General features: G+C 35.2%; 1 protein-coding gene across 3 annotated transcripts in view; it reads left to right on the top strand.

Annotated features, from left to right (window-relative positions):
• LOC138715150 (heat shock 70 kDa protein 12A-like) overlaps positions 1 to 15,556 on the top strand; it is a 172,419-nt gene that overhangs the window by 10,230 nt on the left and 146,633 nt on the right. The window contains exon 1 of one of the 3 annotated variants that reach the window (XM_069848012.1): positions 8,821 to 9,237. The exons of 1 other annotated variant lie outside the window; for it this stretch is intronic. The gene's annotated coding sequence lies outside the window, so the exon portion shown is untranslated. Of the gene's footprint in view, positions 1 to 8,820; positions 9,238 to 15,556 lie in introns of those variants that run through there. One more of the 3 variants, XM_069847742.1, reaches the window with a different exon arrangement.

Below are 15,556 nucleotides of genomic sequence, written 5' to 3'. Positions count from 1 at the left end.
AATTACGTCGCAGCGATCTGTTTTAGAAAGACTCAAAATGCTCATATTTTATCCGTATAAAGCAAAGTGCCAGTATGTCATCTGCCAGAGAAGAAAGAATCTGGTGGCGAGCGGTGTAGGTCAAATTTTGTTTGTCGCGCTCTGTATTAGCAGAATATAAAAATAAATATATTTTAATTGGTTATTTTCCAACGTTTTATCAACTGCTATGGTTATCTAGCGTCTGAGTGAGATGAAGGTGATAATGTCAGGGAAAGTTATCCAGTATTTGCTCTTAATGAGTTGAGAGAAAACTCCGGAAAAACCTCAGCCAGGTAACTTGTCTCAACCAGAATTTGAACCCGGGACCGTTCGTTTCTCGGTCAGACATAGTGACCGTTACTCCGCAGCGGTATACAGAAAGAAATAAAAAGGAAAATTAAGATAGCCTATAAATAACGCAAAGAAGAAGAGATGGTATTAACTAGCAAAAGAAGGAAACTAAAGGGACTGGAAGAAAGAGAGAACGGTAAATAAACTGGGAATGAAGTAATGGGGACATAAAAATGAAACTAAATAATTTTGTTGGTTCAGAGCAGTAAATGCACTGGAGTATAAAATGTAATTGGTGAAATTGAATTAAATCATTCCGAGAAAGTGAATTGTTTCAGAACTGCGCCTTAGCTTTCCTCAGCTGCATGAACTATACCGGTACTGCTCTTTTTAGTCATGACAATAACAATTGCACTTTCATGTTTTGTTTATACGCCGTAATTGCACAAAGGAAACTCTTTCGTATGCAGAGATACCAAGTATTTCCATAAGCTTAACAGGAATTACTCTTCTTAGAATGATAAAAAAGTGAACAAAAGAGAGATTGATGCTCGCTGTGTAAGCTCTGAATAACAGGTACAACTATACTACAGTAATAAGGCGAGGAGTAAAGCTGAGTGAATTGTACAGTCGTGGGTTTGAATCTTGCTAGGTAATTTTAATTTGTACTTTGGTAATGTGTTTTACTGTGTTGTCTCAGGCAGAGATTTGATGTTATGTCTGCTTATGGCCATGGGTAGTAGTGGTTGTAGCAGCAGTTAAATTAATTGACTGCTTAGTTACATGACTAATTGTTTGATTGTTCAATTTATTGACTATGTACTGATTCACTGATTGTTTAATTCACTGACTGCTTGGTTAAACGACTGATGATTTCATTGTTCAATTGATTGACTACGTACTGATTGATTATTTAATTCGTTGACTGCTTGGTTAAACAACTGATAATTTGATTGTTCAATTGATTGACTACGTACTGATTGATTGTTTAATTCATTGACTGCTTGGTTAAACGACTGATGATTTGATTGTTCAATTGATTGACTACGCACTGATTGATTGTTTAATTCACTGACTGTTTGGTTGATTTGATTGTTCAATTGATTGACTACGTAGTGATTGATTGTTTAATTCACTGACTGTATGGTTGATTTCATTGTTCAATTGATTGACTAAGTACTGATTGATTGTTTAATTCACTGACTGTTTGCTTGATTTGATTGTTCAATTGATTGACTACGTACTGATTGATTGCTTAATTCACTGACTGTTTGCTTGATTTCATTGTTCAATTGATTGACTACGTACTGATTGATTGTTTAATTCACTGACTGTTCGGTCGATTTGATTGATCAATTGATTGACTACGTACTGATTGTTTGTTTAATTCACTGACTGTTTGGTTGATTTGATTGTTCAATTGATTGACTACGTACTGATTGATTGTTTAATTCACTGACTGTTCGGTCGATTTGATTGATCAATTGATTGACTACATACTGATTGATTGTTTAATTCATTGACTGCTTGGTTAGACGACTGAATGATTGTTCAATTGATTGACTACGTACCGATTGATTGTTTAATTCATTGACTGCTTAGTTAGACGACTGATTGATTGTTCAATTGATTGACTACGTACCGATTGATTGTTTAATTCATTGACTGCTTGGTTAGACGACTGATTATTTGACTGTTCAATTGATTGATTACGTACTGATTGTTTGTTTAATTCACTAACTGGTTGATTTGATTGTTCAATTGATTGATTACGTACTGATTGATTGTTTAATTAACTGACTGTATGGTTGATTTGATTGTTCAATTGATTGATTACGTACTGATTGATTGTTTAATTCACTGACTGGTTGATTTGATTGTTCAATTGATTGATTACGTACTGATTGATTGTTTAATTCACTGACTGGTTGATTTGACTGTTCAATTGATTGATTACGTATTAATTGATTGTTTAATTCACTGACAGGTTGATTTGATTGTTCAATTGATTGACTACGCACTGATTATTTAATTCACTGACTGCTTGATTTGATTGTTCAATTGATTGACTACGTACTGATTGATTGTTTAATTCATTGACTGCTTGGTTAGGCAACTGATTGTTTGAGTGTTCATTTGACTGACTGCTTGCTCAAATGACTGATTATTTCATTGCTCAATTGATTGAGTGCTTGGTGAGACGACTTATCGTTTATCTCTTCTGAGACATAAGTGCGTCAGACCAGCAGCCGGATGGTAAACCTTGGCCCTTCACGGGCTGTCGCGCAACGGACTTTTTTAAGTTAAGAAAAAAGATAAGAGCCTAGGTTTGGGAGACAAGTGGCAGAGGGGATAGACAGGTGGATGGATGCAAATGACCTGCACTGCACTTTCTCGTTTCTGGAAGAGCAAGGTGATTATTGTGAACTGCGACCGCTTAAATGGCACACTGCAGCTGCTCACGCATGCGCCGGAATCTCTGGCAGAGATCACACAGATGGTCAGAACGAGTTGCAGAACACGGTGCATTGCAACTTTCCTTCGCACAAGGCGGTTAAACGGTTCCATCGACCGTATCGTGTAATTGATATTCCACTCCACTTCCCTTTACTTTCATTTTATCTCCTATTCCCACCCACTCGCTTCTTCTCTGAACTCGGCGCTAGACGTTAGGAATTTTTATTTTGTAGTATACAAAGACTGAGCGGAAGGGAAGTCTCACAACTTCCGGCACGAGTACCCCAGCGCGTATCACTCTCCGATGCTGTTGCAATTCTCGCAAGTTTCTCTGAAGATCCTGTTTGAAGAAACATCTTCCTGTCACCTACGGCACCGGAATGTGAAGGAAGCAATTCATTCCCAGAAGGCCAAGTTTATTTCAAAATAAATTTACAACTGCTTTTTACTACTGGTACTTTCATATTGTACGAGATGTACACAGTATTTGATGGTGAAAAGCATTGATGTTTACATTTAAGAGGAAATTCACTTCTGCAGCATCCTTGAAACGATAAAGATAATACTGTATAGGTTTCCTTCTCTTAACGTCTTCGGCAAGAGCTCAAAGAGGGCCGTTATCAACCGGGTACACATAGCCTACGAAATATTAGAAACAAGCCGGTATGACATACCGTTAATAAAACTGATGGAATGTGAATTTAATATACCATTATATAAGATTACTACCAATTGCAAACAGTTTATTTTATTTAGTTAATATTTAATTATCGACACATATCATGAATAGCCTACAATGGAAACTCCTTTACGTGAATAATTTTAAAGAAATTGTTTGTCTATATTTATCAATGTATGCCTGTTTGTATGTTTCACTATTTTAGTCTATCTGTAGCCTTTTTTTTACTGTTTTATTCTGTCTATATTTTTCACTGTTTATGTCGGTGTATATTTTTCACAGTTGACGTCCGTATGTACTTTTCACTATTCATGTATGTTTCTCACTTCTGTATTTACATATTTATATTTTTCACTGTTATCTGTCTATATTTTTAACCATTTATGTCTCTATATTTTTCAATATTTATGTCTATTCGTTTTTTCACTGCTTAAGTTTGTCCATATTCTTTACTGTTCAAGTCTGTCTATACATTTCAATGTTTATGTCTGTCTATATTTTTCACTGTTTAAGTATGTATATATTTTTCACTGTTTATGCATGTTATATTTTTCACTGTTTATATCTCTAGATATTTCATTGTTTATGTGTGTATATATTGTTCACTGTTTATATCTCTATATATTTCACTGTTTATGTGTGTATATATTTTTTACTGTTTATGTCTCCCTATATTTTTCACTGTTTATGTATGTGTGTACATATTTTCAATCCAAGAAATGGATTCGGAACACCTCAAAATCTGTGCTTCATTGGCTGATCATGATAATATATTTGAAAAATATTGGAGTGCAAGAGGTCAAATGACTTTATTGTCAAACGCCTGGCATTAGAAAACAACAACAACACATATTTTCTCTGTTTATATCTGTCTATATTATTTACTGTCTATATTGTTTACTATTTATAGCTATCTATTTTTTCACTACTTATATCTCTATATATTTCACTGTTTATGTGTGTATATATTTCACTGTTTATGTGTGTATATATTTTTCACTGTTTATATCTCTATATATTTCACTGTTTATGTGTGTGTATATTTTTTACTGTTTATGTCTCCCTATATTTTTCACTATTTATGAGTGTATATATTTTCACTGTTTATGTCTGTCTATATTTTTTTACTGTTTATAGCTATCTATTTTTTACTGTCTATGTCTATGTATATGTTTTACTATTTATGTCTCCCTATATTTTTTACTGTTTATGTATGTACATATATATGTTTATATTTGTCTATATTATTTACTGTCTATATTGTTTACTATTTATAGCTATCTATTTTTTCACTGTTTATGTGTGTACAATATATATTTTTACTGTTTGTATCTGTCTGTATTTTTTACTGTTTATAGCTATCTATTTTTTCATTGTTTATGTCTGTGTATATTTTTACTATTTATGTCTGTGTATATGTTTTACTATTTATGTCTCCCTATATTTTTCATTGTTTATGTATGTATGTGTGTACATATTTTCACTGTTTATATCTGTCTATATTATTTACTGTCTATATTGTTTACTATTTATAGCTATCTATTTTTTCACTGTTTATGTGTGTACAATATATATTTTTACTGTTTGTATCTGTCTGTATTTTTTACTGTTTATAGCTATCTATTTTTTCATTGTTTATGTCTGTGTATATTTTTACTGTTTATGTCTCCCTATATTTTTCACTGTTTATGTGTGTACAGTATATATTTTCACTGTTTATGTCTGTGTATATTTTTTTACTGTTTATAGCTATCTATTTTTTCACTGTTTATGTCTGTATATATTTTTTACTGTTTATGTCTCCCTGTATTTTTCACTGTTTATGTCTGTCTCACTGTTTATATTAGTCTATATTTTTCATTATTTATGTCTTTCTACCTTTTTTTACTGTTTATGTTTGTCTACAATTTTTATTGTTTATGTCTGTCTCTGTAGTTTTCCCTGTCTATTGGCCTAAATGTTTTCCATTATGTCTATAATTATATATTCCTCTATATATTTCATTGTTTTTTTCACAGTCTCTTTATCTCTCTATATATTATATATTTCTGACTGATTCTTTCTTTGACGTCCATTTATGGTCCAACTTTAGAATTTAACTTGATAGTTTTTGAATTCGAAGATCTCGTGTTGAAATTCATCTGGACATTATTAATTAATTATGTTTGTATCCGTTTGTTCGAGTTAGGCACACTGTACCCTTCTGTCGATAATTCTTTCATCCCTGCCTTTTTAACGCTGAGAAACATTATTACTGAGAAGCTTCTTTCCACATCCGCTGAAGGCAGAAGCATACTTGAAGAGTGACAGATCACTGGGTGTCAATTCTTCTTGTATCTGCGCTGTTTTAAAGCTTTCTCCTGAGAGTACTTTAATGATTGTGCACAAAGTTTTGTATCTTCGAATTTTTTCTAACACGATTCCTTTGTTTGGAAGGTAGAGCGTATAACAACTCAGCCGAGAGCTTCAACTCTTATTCTATTTCTCTTCTTCCTTTTGACATCACTTACTATGGAGAAAATCCTTTCAGATTCCGCATTTGAATGGGGTAGTGTCAGTACTAATTTTGCGAGTTTTCATTTATTGGGAAATTTTAGTTCGTTATTAAAGTATTTACCTTAAGTGACTAAAAAATCAAAAGTCCTCTTCTTCTTCTCCTTCTTCTTCTTCTTCTTCTTCTTCTTCTTCTTCTTCTTTCCCTTAGTTTAACCTCTCTCTTTTAGGTTCGTTTTACACGACCCACGCCACCCGGGCCTTACAGGGCCGCGACCTGTCGGGAGAGGAATTAATCTATGGATCACATACATACTTTTTTGACCACACAAGGACATGGAGGGCCTCCCCGGATGAGGGATCAGCTCAATGCCAGGGCCACCTCCGATACAACACAAACATTTAAGACATTACACATCACTCACTCACACATATGAAAGGATTAAGGGAAGGATCGCCGTCCATGGCCGAACTTTCAAGAGGTGCAATCCCGGCCTGGAAATAACTGAGAAAACCATGAAAAACCTCAGTTAGGATTGCCGGCCCCTGGGATCGAACCCCGGACCTCCCGAATTCAAGACCAGCCCTCTACCACGCCGCTAGCCCGCTCGGTTCAAAAGTCCTCAAAATTAAAAAAGACCAAAAAGGTCCTCAAAATTAAAAAAATGATTAAAAGATTAAAACAGCGAAAAATGACCAAGAAGGACTTACAAACTCTACATTTCTGTAACCGGCAGTTAGTATCCAGGATTTACATATTTACTGACGTTGCAAAGGATGTAAAGGGAAAAAGATGGCATGTCATCAAAATCCGCGCCCTGATGGTTACAGTGATGATGTCCTTGAAATTACGAAGGCCATTCAAGAAAACTTGTATGATGATGTGGCAATGCTCGACCGAAAATGTTATGGGAAACGGAAGTATTCGGAGGAAACCTAGTCACAGCCACTTCCACACGAGAGCTGGCATGAGCAGTATTGGCTAATTCGCATGGGGATAGTTTACAGGAGTCAAGTGCTTGGAGCAAGTCGACTTTCCTTCAACTTTCCCCGTGTGATATGGTCGAGACAGTCAAGTTGTGACTTGGCGGTCAAGCAGAATTTGAGTTGACGACCCTCAACTTTTGTGTCCACTTTCCCGTCACGTGACCGACTTGACTCCACCACTTCCCGCGTGTGAATGCGAACTTGTAGCAACTTGGCAAGTAGAAAGTTTGTAGTTTTAGGCCTATTGTCGAAGTAAATTAATTATTATTAATAATGAGCGCCCCTAAGTGGAATTCCAACGATATCGTAAGTTTTTGGAAATGTATGAGAAGTATGAACTTCTATGGAATATACGTGACAAAGAATACCTCAATAAAAACAAGCGGGAATTATTATTCCAGAAACTAGTCAGTGAACTCATGGAACAAGGTTTCGAAAACGTAGACGTAGAAGTGGTTCGAAAAAAGTTAAAAACCCTTAAAACAGGACTTATTCTGAGATGTTTCCTGTATTCTGCAGGACCTTCTTCAGCTAATTCTTTCAACAAGATGCATAATTCTTCTACGAATCCATTTCTTAACCCATGTTCTCTTTTCCTTTTTTTCAAGAATATTTTGTAATTCATACAATAACAAGGCGCCAATTAGCTGCACACATGTTTGAATATGTGCTGGTGGCATCTTCAGTTTCACCAAACTAAAAATGTCAGTTCACTATTGATTTTTATTAACTACTAGCCGTACCCGTGCGCTCCGCTGCACCTGTTAGAAATAAATATAAAGTAATTACATAATTAAAATAGGACGTTTGATCCAGGGAACAACTTTTACAACAGCGCAAGACAATCTGCTTCGCTCATTACCCAATTTTTTTTTTTGCATTGCATTTATTGCATATATATCTTATGTATTTTAACACGATTCAATTGAGCATAGTTAAAATTTGAATTATAAAATAATGGATTGCTAAGCTAACGTATTATTATTGCATACTAAATCAATACACTCTCGTTGTTCGTTAATTCTCTGATATTAAAATGAGTGTACGTAAATATTATTTTAAGAAATACAGAAAACGAATGTACAAAATAGTCTATCAAATTTTCTGTGCATAAGAAGATATTTTAATCTTACCTGTCCTCGATTTACTCAGACGTTACTGTAATAACATTATAGCATTATGTCCATCTAGAGAAACTACACTTTCCAATGGTGAAATAATAATTAATTATACAAATCGGTTAATTTAGCTTCTGATATGACTTCATACAAACACAGAAACATTCTCTGTAGGCTACGTTTAATAGCTTTCGATTGTTGATGTCCAAGGCCCCTGTTTCGATTGTTGTTATCCAAGGCCCCTTATAGACGAAGTCATATTTTGTTCTTAATTCATTGCACCGTCTTAGATGGCGTTATTTTAATTTTAAAACTCATTAAATATCAGTCCTATCAAAATTTTGTAAAGAATAAAACTTATCGGAAATCATTTTTAAAGAAACTTTTGTTATGTAACATTTTTCACAGAAATCAATAATAAGCGAGATATTTCGATTTATTTAATTCAGGCCCCCTTATAACCCCCCTTTTAAATAAAGTATTTTGAATTCCATATAGCCTACAAATCTAAGTAACAACGAACTTAATTTATATTCCAATTTTCATATAAATCGGTTCAGCCATTATCGTGTGAAAAGGTAACAAACATACAGACAGACATACAAACAAAATTGTCAAAAATGCGATTTTCGGTTTCAGGGTGGTTAATTATATATGTTAGGACCAATGATTTTTGGAAAATCGATAATTACCAGAAACATTTCGGCTACAGATTTATTATTAGTATAGATTAGTATAGATAACAGATTAACTATAACAGAATATAAGAATTCGAACACCACTGCGAATACAACATTCAGCGCGCGCTTTTTTTTTTTTTTCAAGCATGGTTTCAAGTTTAATGTCTCCGTGTGATCACAAATATATCATCAAGTTTAGAGGCTTCAAGTACTTGACTCCTGTAAACTATCCCCGTGTGACTCGGGTTTATCTGTTGGGCGGGCGATGCAGTTGCTTCTACGTCGAGCCGTATTCCTCGGGGCGTGACGCCAGCGGCGGGTGCTGTTCTTCTGGAGCCGGTGTTCGCGCCTGGACGCGCTTCAGCGAAGACGCCCCTCCACTGCGCGCCTGGACCCGGGTAATCACCAACGGTGCACCAGTCGTCATCAAACAGCTGCTGTGTGCGCCAGTTCGACCTGATTCCAGTTTAAGTGCTTCGGGACCTGCAAGGAACATGCTGCGCCGCTACCTGTAAGACAGGCACGTATTACAAACAGTTCCTAGTCATAAGCAGGGAATGAGTGCATTAAATGTTTCGTTCAAATCAAAGATCTTTGCCGTCTTACCGTTCTTCAAGAATTCAGCCTATTTTTTCTAGAGTGTATTATTATTATTATTATTATTATTATTATTATTATTATTATTATTATTATTATTATTATTATTTACAAATGATTAGGGAAAACACAGGAATTTTACTGGACGCAAGTAAAGAGATAGGTTTGGAAGTAAAACCCGGAAAGACAAAGTATATGATTATGACTCGTGATGGGAATATTGTACGAAATGGAAATATAAAAATTGGAAATTTATCTTTTGAAGAGGTGGAGAAGTTCAAATATCTTGGAGCAACAGTGACAAATATAAATGACACTCGGGAGGAAATTAAACGCAGAATAAATATGGGAAATTTCTGTTATTATTCGGTTGAGAAACTTTTATCATCCAGTCTGCTGTCAAAAAATCTGAAAGTTAGAATTTATAAAACAGCTATATTACCGGTTGTTCTTTATGGTTGTGAAACTTGGACTCTCACTTTGAGAGAGGAACATAGGTTAAGGGTTGTTTGAGAATAAGGTTCTTAGGAAAATATTTGGGGCTAAGAGGGATGAAGTTACAGGAGAATGGAGAAAGTTACACAACACAGAACTGCACGCATTGTATTCTTCGCTTGACATAATTAGTAACATTAAATCCAGACGTTTGAAATGGGCAGGGCATGTAGCACGTATGGGCGAATCCAGAAATGCATATAGAATGTTAGTTGGGAGGCCGGAGGGTAAAAGACCTTTAGGGATGCCGAGACGTAGATGGGAAGATGATATTTAAATGGATTTGAGGGAGGTGGGGTATGATGATAGTGAATGGATTAATCTTGCTCAGGATAGGGACCAATGGCGGGCTTATGTGAGGGCGGCAATAAACCTCCGGGTTCCTTAAAAGTCAGTAAGTATTATTATTAGTATTATTATTACTATTATTATTATTATTGCCATCATCATCATTATCATCATCATCCTGCTGTTTTGTTGGGAACGTTTGAAGAAATGCAGTCGTCTTCATATCTAGGAGAAAAAAAACAAAATAACAATTGAAGACATTATTACAAAAACAACCCTTGTCAAAATTGCTGTTTTTCAGAAGAACAATAAAAAATAAAAAATAAAAACAACACATGTCAGCTATTTCCGTTCAAGTGGTGTTTATTCTTGTGTCTATTGCAATTGTTATGGGCCGTTTTTGGAGTCTATAAACATTTAAAGCAGTAGCAAATGTGTCCTTAACCTCGTCTGTCCTTCGGTATCTTATGATAGCTTAGAAATTTATTCATGTCATTCATTATGCGCTTATATAGGTCCGTGGCCTGAGGTGTCTTATTCTATACCATCTCCGCTTTCTGGTTATCATTCGAGTTTCTTCTATTTACTTATCACTAGATGCCTCCAGTTGATTGAATTTATCACTCCGTCTAGTCAGCAGCATGGCTGAGAAAAGCAAATATAATTGCCGATCTGTTATATGTTAAATGAAATAATATTAACTGTTGATACATTCTTACACATTACCTATTCACGTAATAATAATAATAATAATAATAATAATAATAATAATAATAATAATAATAATAATAATAATAATAATAATAATAATAGAAACAGGCGTACAACACTACTTTTTAAGAAGTATCATTAGCGATACCTTTGGTCACTAGCATGACTTTTCATAAATCACATTCTATAATTTTCTATAATATGTAGAATAAATAATGTTATAAGAACCTGATAGCTATTACTTCATGCTCTCATCATTTTCATATAATCAAAATATTATTTACAATATGATACGCTTCACTAAAAAGTGACACTGATATGAAGAATAAAGGTAGAGGTAGTTAAGAGCAAGTGGTGAGAAATGACGACAAAGTAGCTCTACTGAAGTAGTTTGACAATACGTCCGTTTTTATGGCATCGACTGAATTCGGTTTGGAACTAGTAGAAGACTGCAAGTGCTGGTAAAGAAAGGATACAGGGCCCGTGTATTGTATAATACTCCAATAGATGGACAGTTTAGTAAAAAATTGTGGGCAGAAACAATTCGTATAGGCCTATGTCAATGGCTGGAATAGGAATTATGTGAAACTGCCAATCAGATTTGATCACTGTACCCGTGTATTGTATAATTCTCCAATAGATGGACAGTTTAGTAAAAAATTGTGGGCAGAAACAATTCGTATAGGCCTATGTCAATGGCTGGAATAGGAATTATGTGAAACTGCCAATCAGATTTGATCACTTAACCCATGTATTGTACAATACTCCAATAGGCGTACAGTTCAGTAAAAAAAATAGGAAAATTATCTAAATGTTTGCGATATTATGTCAAAAAAGGGCCAAAATAAGAGATGTTTTTAAAAAAGGGTAAAAAAGGGAACATGGACTAAAAAAGGAAGTCAAAACCACATAATCTGGTCGGTGGAAGATACTTCTGAACAGTGTACAGCTCATGCATTTTGTCAAGACAGTCCCCACTCTTCCTACAGAGCTGCGCACGAGATCGTCTACTTACGAATTACAGGGGAGTGGGTTACTCTTTGCCTTGAATTCGGTAGACACACGCCCGACCTTCCCTTCTACTCCTACCCCTTCCACAGAAACGTTGTTCCCGTACTGCACATCGCGAGTGTCTTGACAAAATGAATGAGCTGTAATTAATTATTTCATGTTTTGTGTTGAAAAAAAAAAAAAAAAAAAAAAAAAGGAATTCCCTTTAAAATCCGGTCTCTAGTTATCACAAGCATTTAAAACGTGGGCAAGCTACTGCTCCTTTGTTTCAATTTTTCTTTTGTAGACTTCGCTTTTTATCCAATTCCACAACCTGGTGGTAAGGTCGGCTGACCTTGATGGTCAAAAAATAACACCACTGCGACCGATCCAACGCCCAGGATAGGTTTCATTGAGGTACTGGATCACTGGTCGGCTGCAATATACGTCTGCATCATGTGAGCAATTATGCGGAGGAAGGAAAGGATATCCATGCCTGTTGTTTTCAAGTAGCTGTTTCTCGGAAACCATTCTCAATAAGACACATAGTTTTATAAGGTTTTTTTTTTTCCTTTAGAATCGCACATACTAACAATCCTTCTATAATACTTGGGAATCATCAGTGAAATGGAGCAGCTCCACTTTTTAATAACAAGGGTGTATTAATAATTATTGACGTTAAATAATTATTAGAAAATGTATATAATTCTTCAATTATTGATTTTCTAATAATTAGGAATAGCAGAGTTGATGATGCTAGAGCTTGTACAATAAAGTTCTTTATTGAGGCTTCCGTTGTGTATACATTTTTATTAGTTGATATTAGAGGAATAAATGATAATAAATTAATGTTTTTTATTTATATTTTCTATACCTGGTTTATTTTGTTGGGGTAATTTGGGGTACTTATTTGGTGGGGATTTAATTTCCTTTGGTCTAATTTTATTAAGATTGTGAATTTGTGTATTAATAATTATAGCGAGAGAATCTATTTTTCGCTATAATTATTATAGAAATTTTTTTTATTTATTGTTCTTATTTTAATAGTTATACTTTATTGTACTTTTGGGAGATTAAGAATATTTTCATTTTATTTATTTTTTGAGGGTAGTCTTATCCCAACCCTTTTTTTGATTCTGGGTTGGGGGTATCAGCCTGAACGACTTCAGGCTGGTATTTATTTATTATTTTATACCTTATTGGCATCATTACCTTTGTTGGCTGGTATATTTTATATTTATAATTTTTTGGGCTTATTATATATTCCTTTATTGATAAATGATTTTTATATTAATAATCTATTTTATTTATGTATAATTATAGCATTTTTGGTTAAGATACCTATCGTATGGCCCTTTCCTCTTGAATAACTCTGTACATTTTCTCGTCTGTAACATAACTATATGTAAATTTTGTCCTGGTTATTTATTATAAATATTTACTTCACAGATCTATAAAATTCGGAACTATACATCGAAGGGGCGTTCCCTTTTCTGAGTTGCTCAGTAGCATAATATGATATTCGACGAACCGAAGCTCCTGTGCTGCGTCATCTAATCTCCTAGGAGGGCCCGGGCGATGTTATTAGTCATGGCTGCCATCAAATAAATTGCAGTTACGCTACAATACAAAATAACTATTGAATAATTCATTTCATAGTATTTTTCCCAACCACCGGCGTTGCTCAGACTGTAACGCGTTTGCCTGCTGATCCGGGTTGAGCTCCAGCGTGGGTTCGATTCAAGCTTGGGCTGATTCTTTCCTAAGTTTTTTTCCAACTGTAAGGCGAATACCAGGTAACCCCATGAAGAATCGTCGGCCTCATCTTACCAAATACCATCGCGTTATCACCTTTTTTTACCTTGGGGATTAATTGAAGTGAATTTTTTATGGCAGGCAGAGTAACTATCTCATGCCCCCATGTTTTAAATTGCTTACAGTGCACTTCATTAGAACCAGGTACCCAGCTTCGAAGCCGTTAGTCCTGTGATCTTACAGTATAATTATTTTCCACTATTATCATAGTACAGGTTATCTAAGAAATTAGCAAGTTCTTTGTGAAAGTAGGAGAGAAAGAGTGGGGCAAGGGAAGTGGTCCGTGGCCCATTTCCGCGTTATCACCAATCCCATCGACTCTAAATAACCTAGTAGTTGATACATAGTCGTTAAATAACTAACTAAAGAAATTATTTTTTTTTCGTTAGTCTTCATAATATAATATTTTTCTTCATTCTGCTTTGTAATTGAAATGATAATGGCGAGCATTTCTAGCCTTTAAACGAGGTGTAACAGTGACATAGAATCTCTTTTAAGCCTACGTTTGCATGCGATTCTGTTAGCGGGAAGTCTCTAAACTCCTTGTCCGAGGGTACAATATGCCCATGCTTGACATATCTGACTTAAACTATTAAAACAACTTATTATATGAATCCTATTGATTAAAAGTCCCCTATATTTTCACAAATTAAAGGATTTTAACAGTAACTGGTAGCAAATAGAGCAAATTTTCAATCTTGCAGTGACATTTAACAACTCTTTTGTTTTAAATTCAGTGGCTTTTTGAATTCAAACTACAGTATAATAAATCATTAGAATTCATTCTTGACAAGCAATATGTGGGAATAACTCAGTTATGAACAAAATGGTCTTTAGTGAGTTTTGAATCTAGAGGATTCATATACAGGGTGTTTCCGAGGTGGTGTTACAAACTTTCAGGGATGATGGCGAAGGGCACATGTATCAATTTGAGATAAGGAACCCTGGTCCGGAAAGGACTGAGTCGAAAGTTATAAGCAAAAATAGTTGTGTGGAAATGGAATTGTAATTTGGCACCAAGTGTCCTCCTTCCCTTAACCTTTGGAACAGTCGTGGAAAGATAGTATGGGCCGGATGTCTCCTACGTGGGTACTTGCCCGATACAATCTGTGAGCTTGTCTACTGTTCCCATTGGCTCACCCATATTCGAAAATCAGGTCTGCTTATTCCACTCTCGTGTACTCCTCCATTTCACTAGAACTGATCGACTGGACACTGCAACTCGTACACAGACACTGCTGTCTACAGACGTGCATATCAGGACCGACCATGTCCGTTACACATTACGCTATCTGCATTGCTTTAGTGTAGTTTCCTGTCCCCATCCCTCAGACAGCGCACTGAATGGAATACTGTAAGTAGACAACGTAAACGTCAGATGAATTCAGTATGTGTCAGATATACAGATAAATACACATAAATAAGGTGTACAGAGGAATAAAATTATTTCATTTCCACAGAACTATTTTTGCTTGTAACTTTCGACTCAGTCATTTCCGGACCATGGTTCCTTATCTCAAATTGATACATGTGCCCTTCCCCATCATCCCTGAAAGTTTGTAACACCACCTCGGAAACACCCTGTATACGGTGTACCATTGAAACAGTTCGTTAATTCTTGACCCATTCTCACGTATCATGGTACCGCTTCGGCTGAGAACCGGGTTTGCTTGCGTGAAATATATAGCTACGCATTGCAGAAATTTGCCCATCACGATTTAAAATAAATTATAAATGATTATTATATGTATCTATTGTTGAATAAGAGATTTACTATTGAGTAGGAATTCATCTTAAGAGGAGTACCAGTGTCTGTGTAGCTATTTCTGCATCTGGCTGTCGAATACCACTGTAACGACCGCTATGTCAACAAATATTTTGCGTTCAACCTTCTAGTCTACGAAACTCGATGTAAAAAATCCCCGTTTGATCTA

This window comes from Periplaneta americana, chromosome 1 (assembly GCF_040183065.1).
Source record: "Periplaneta americana isolate PAMFEO1 chromosome 1, P.americana_PAMFEO1_priV1, whole genome shotgun sequence".
Classification (NCBI taxonomy): domain Eukaryota; kingdom Metazoa; phylum Arthropoda; class Insecta; order Blattodea; family Blattidae; genus Periplaneta; species Periplaneta americana.
Note: the sequence above shows the minus strand (reverse complement) of the source record. Positions and strands in the feature narration are given on the sequence as shown.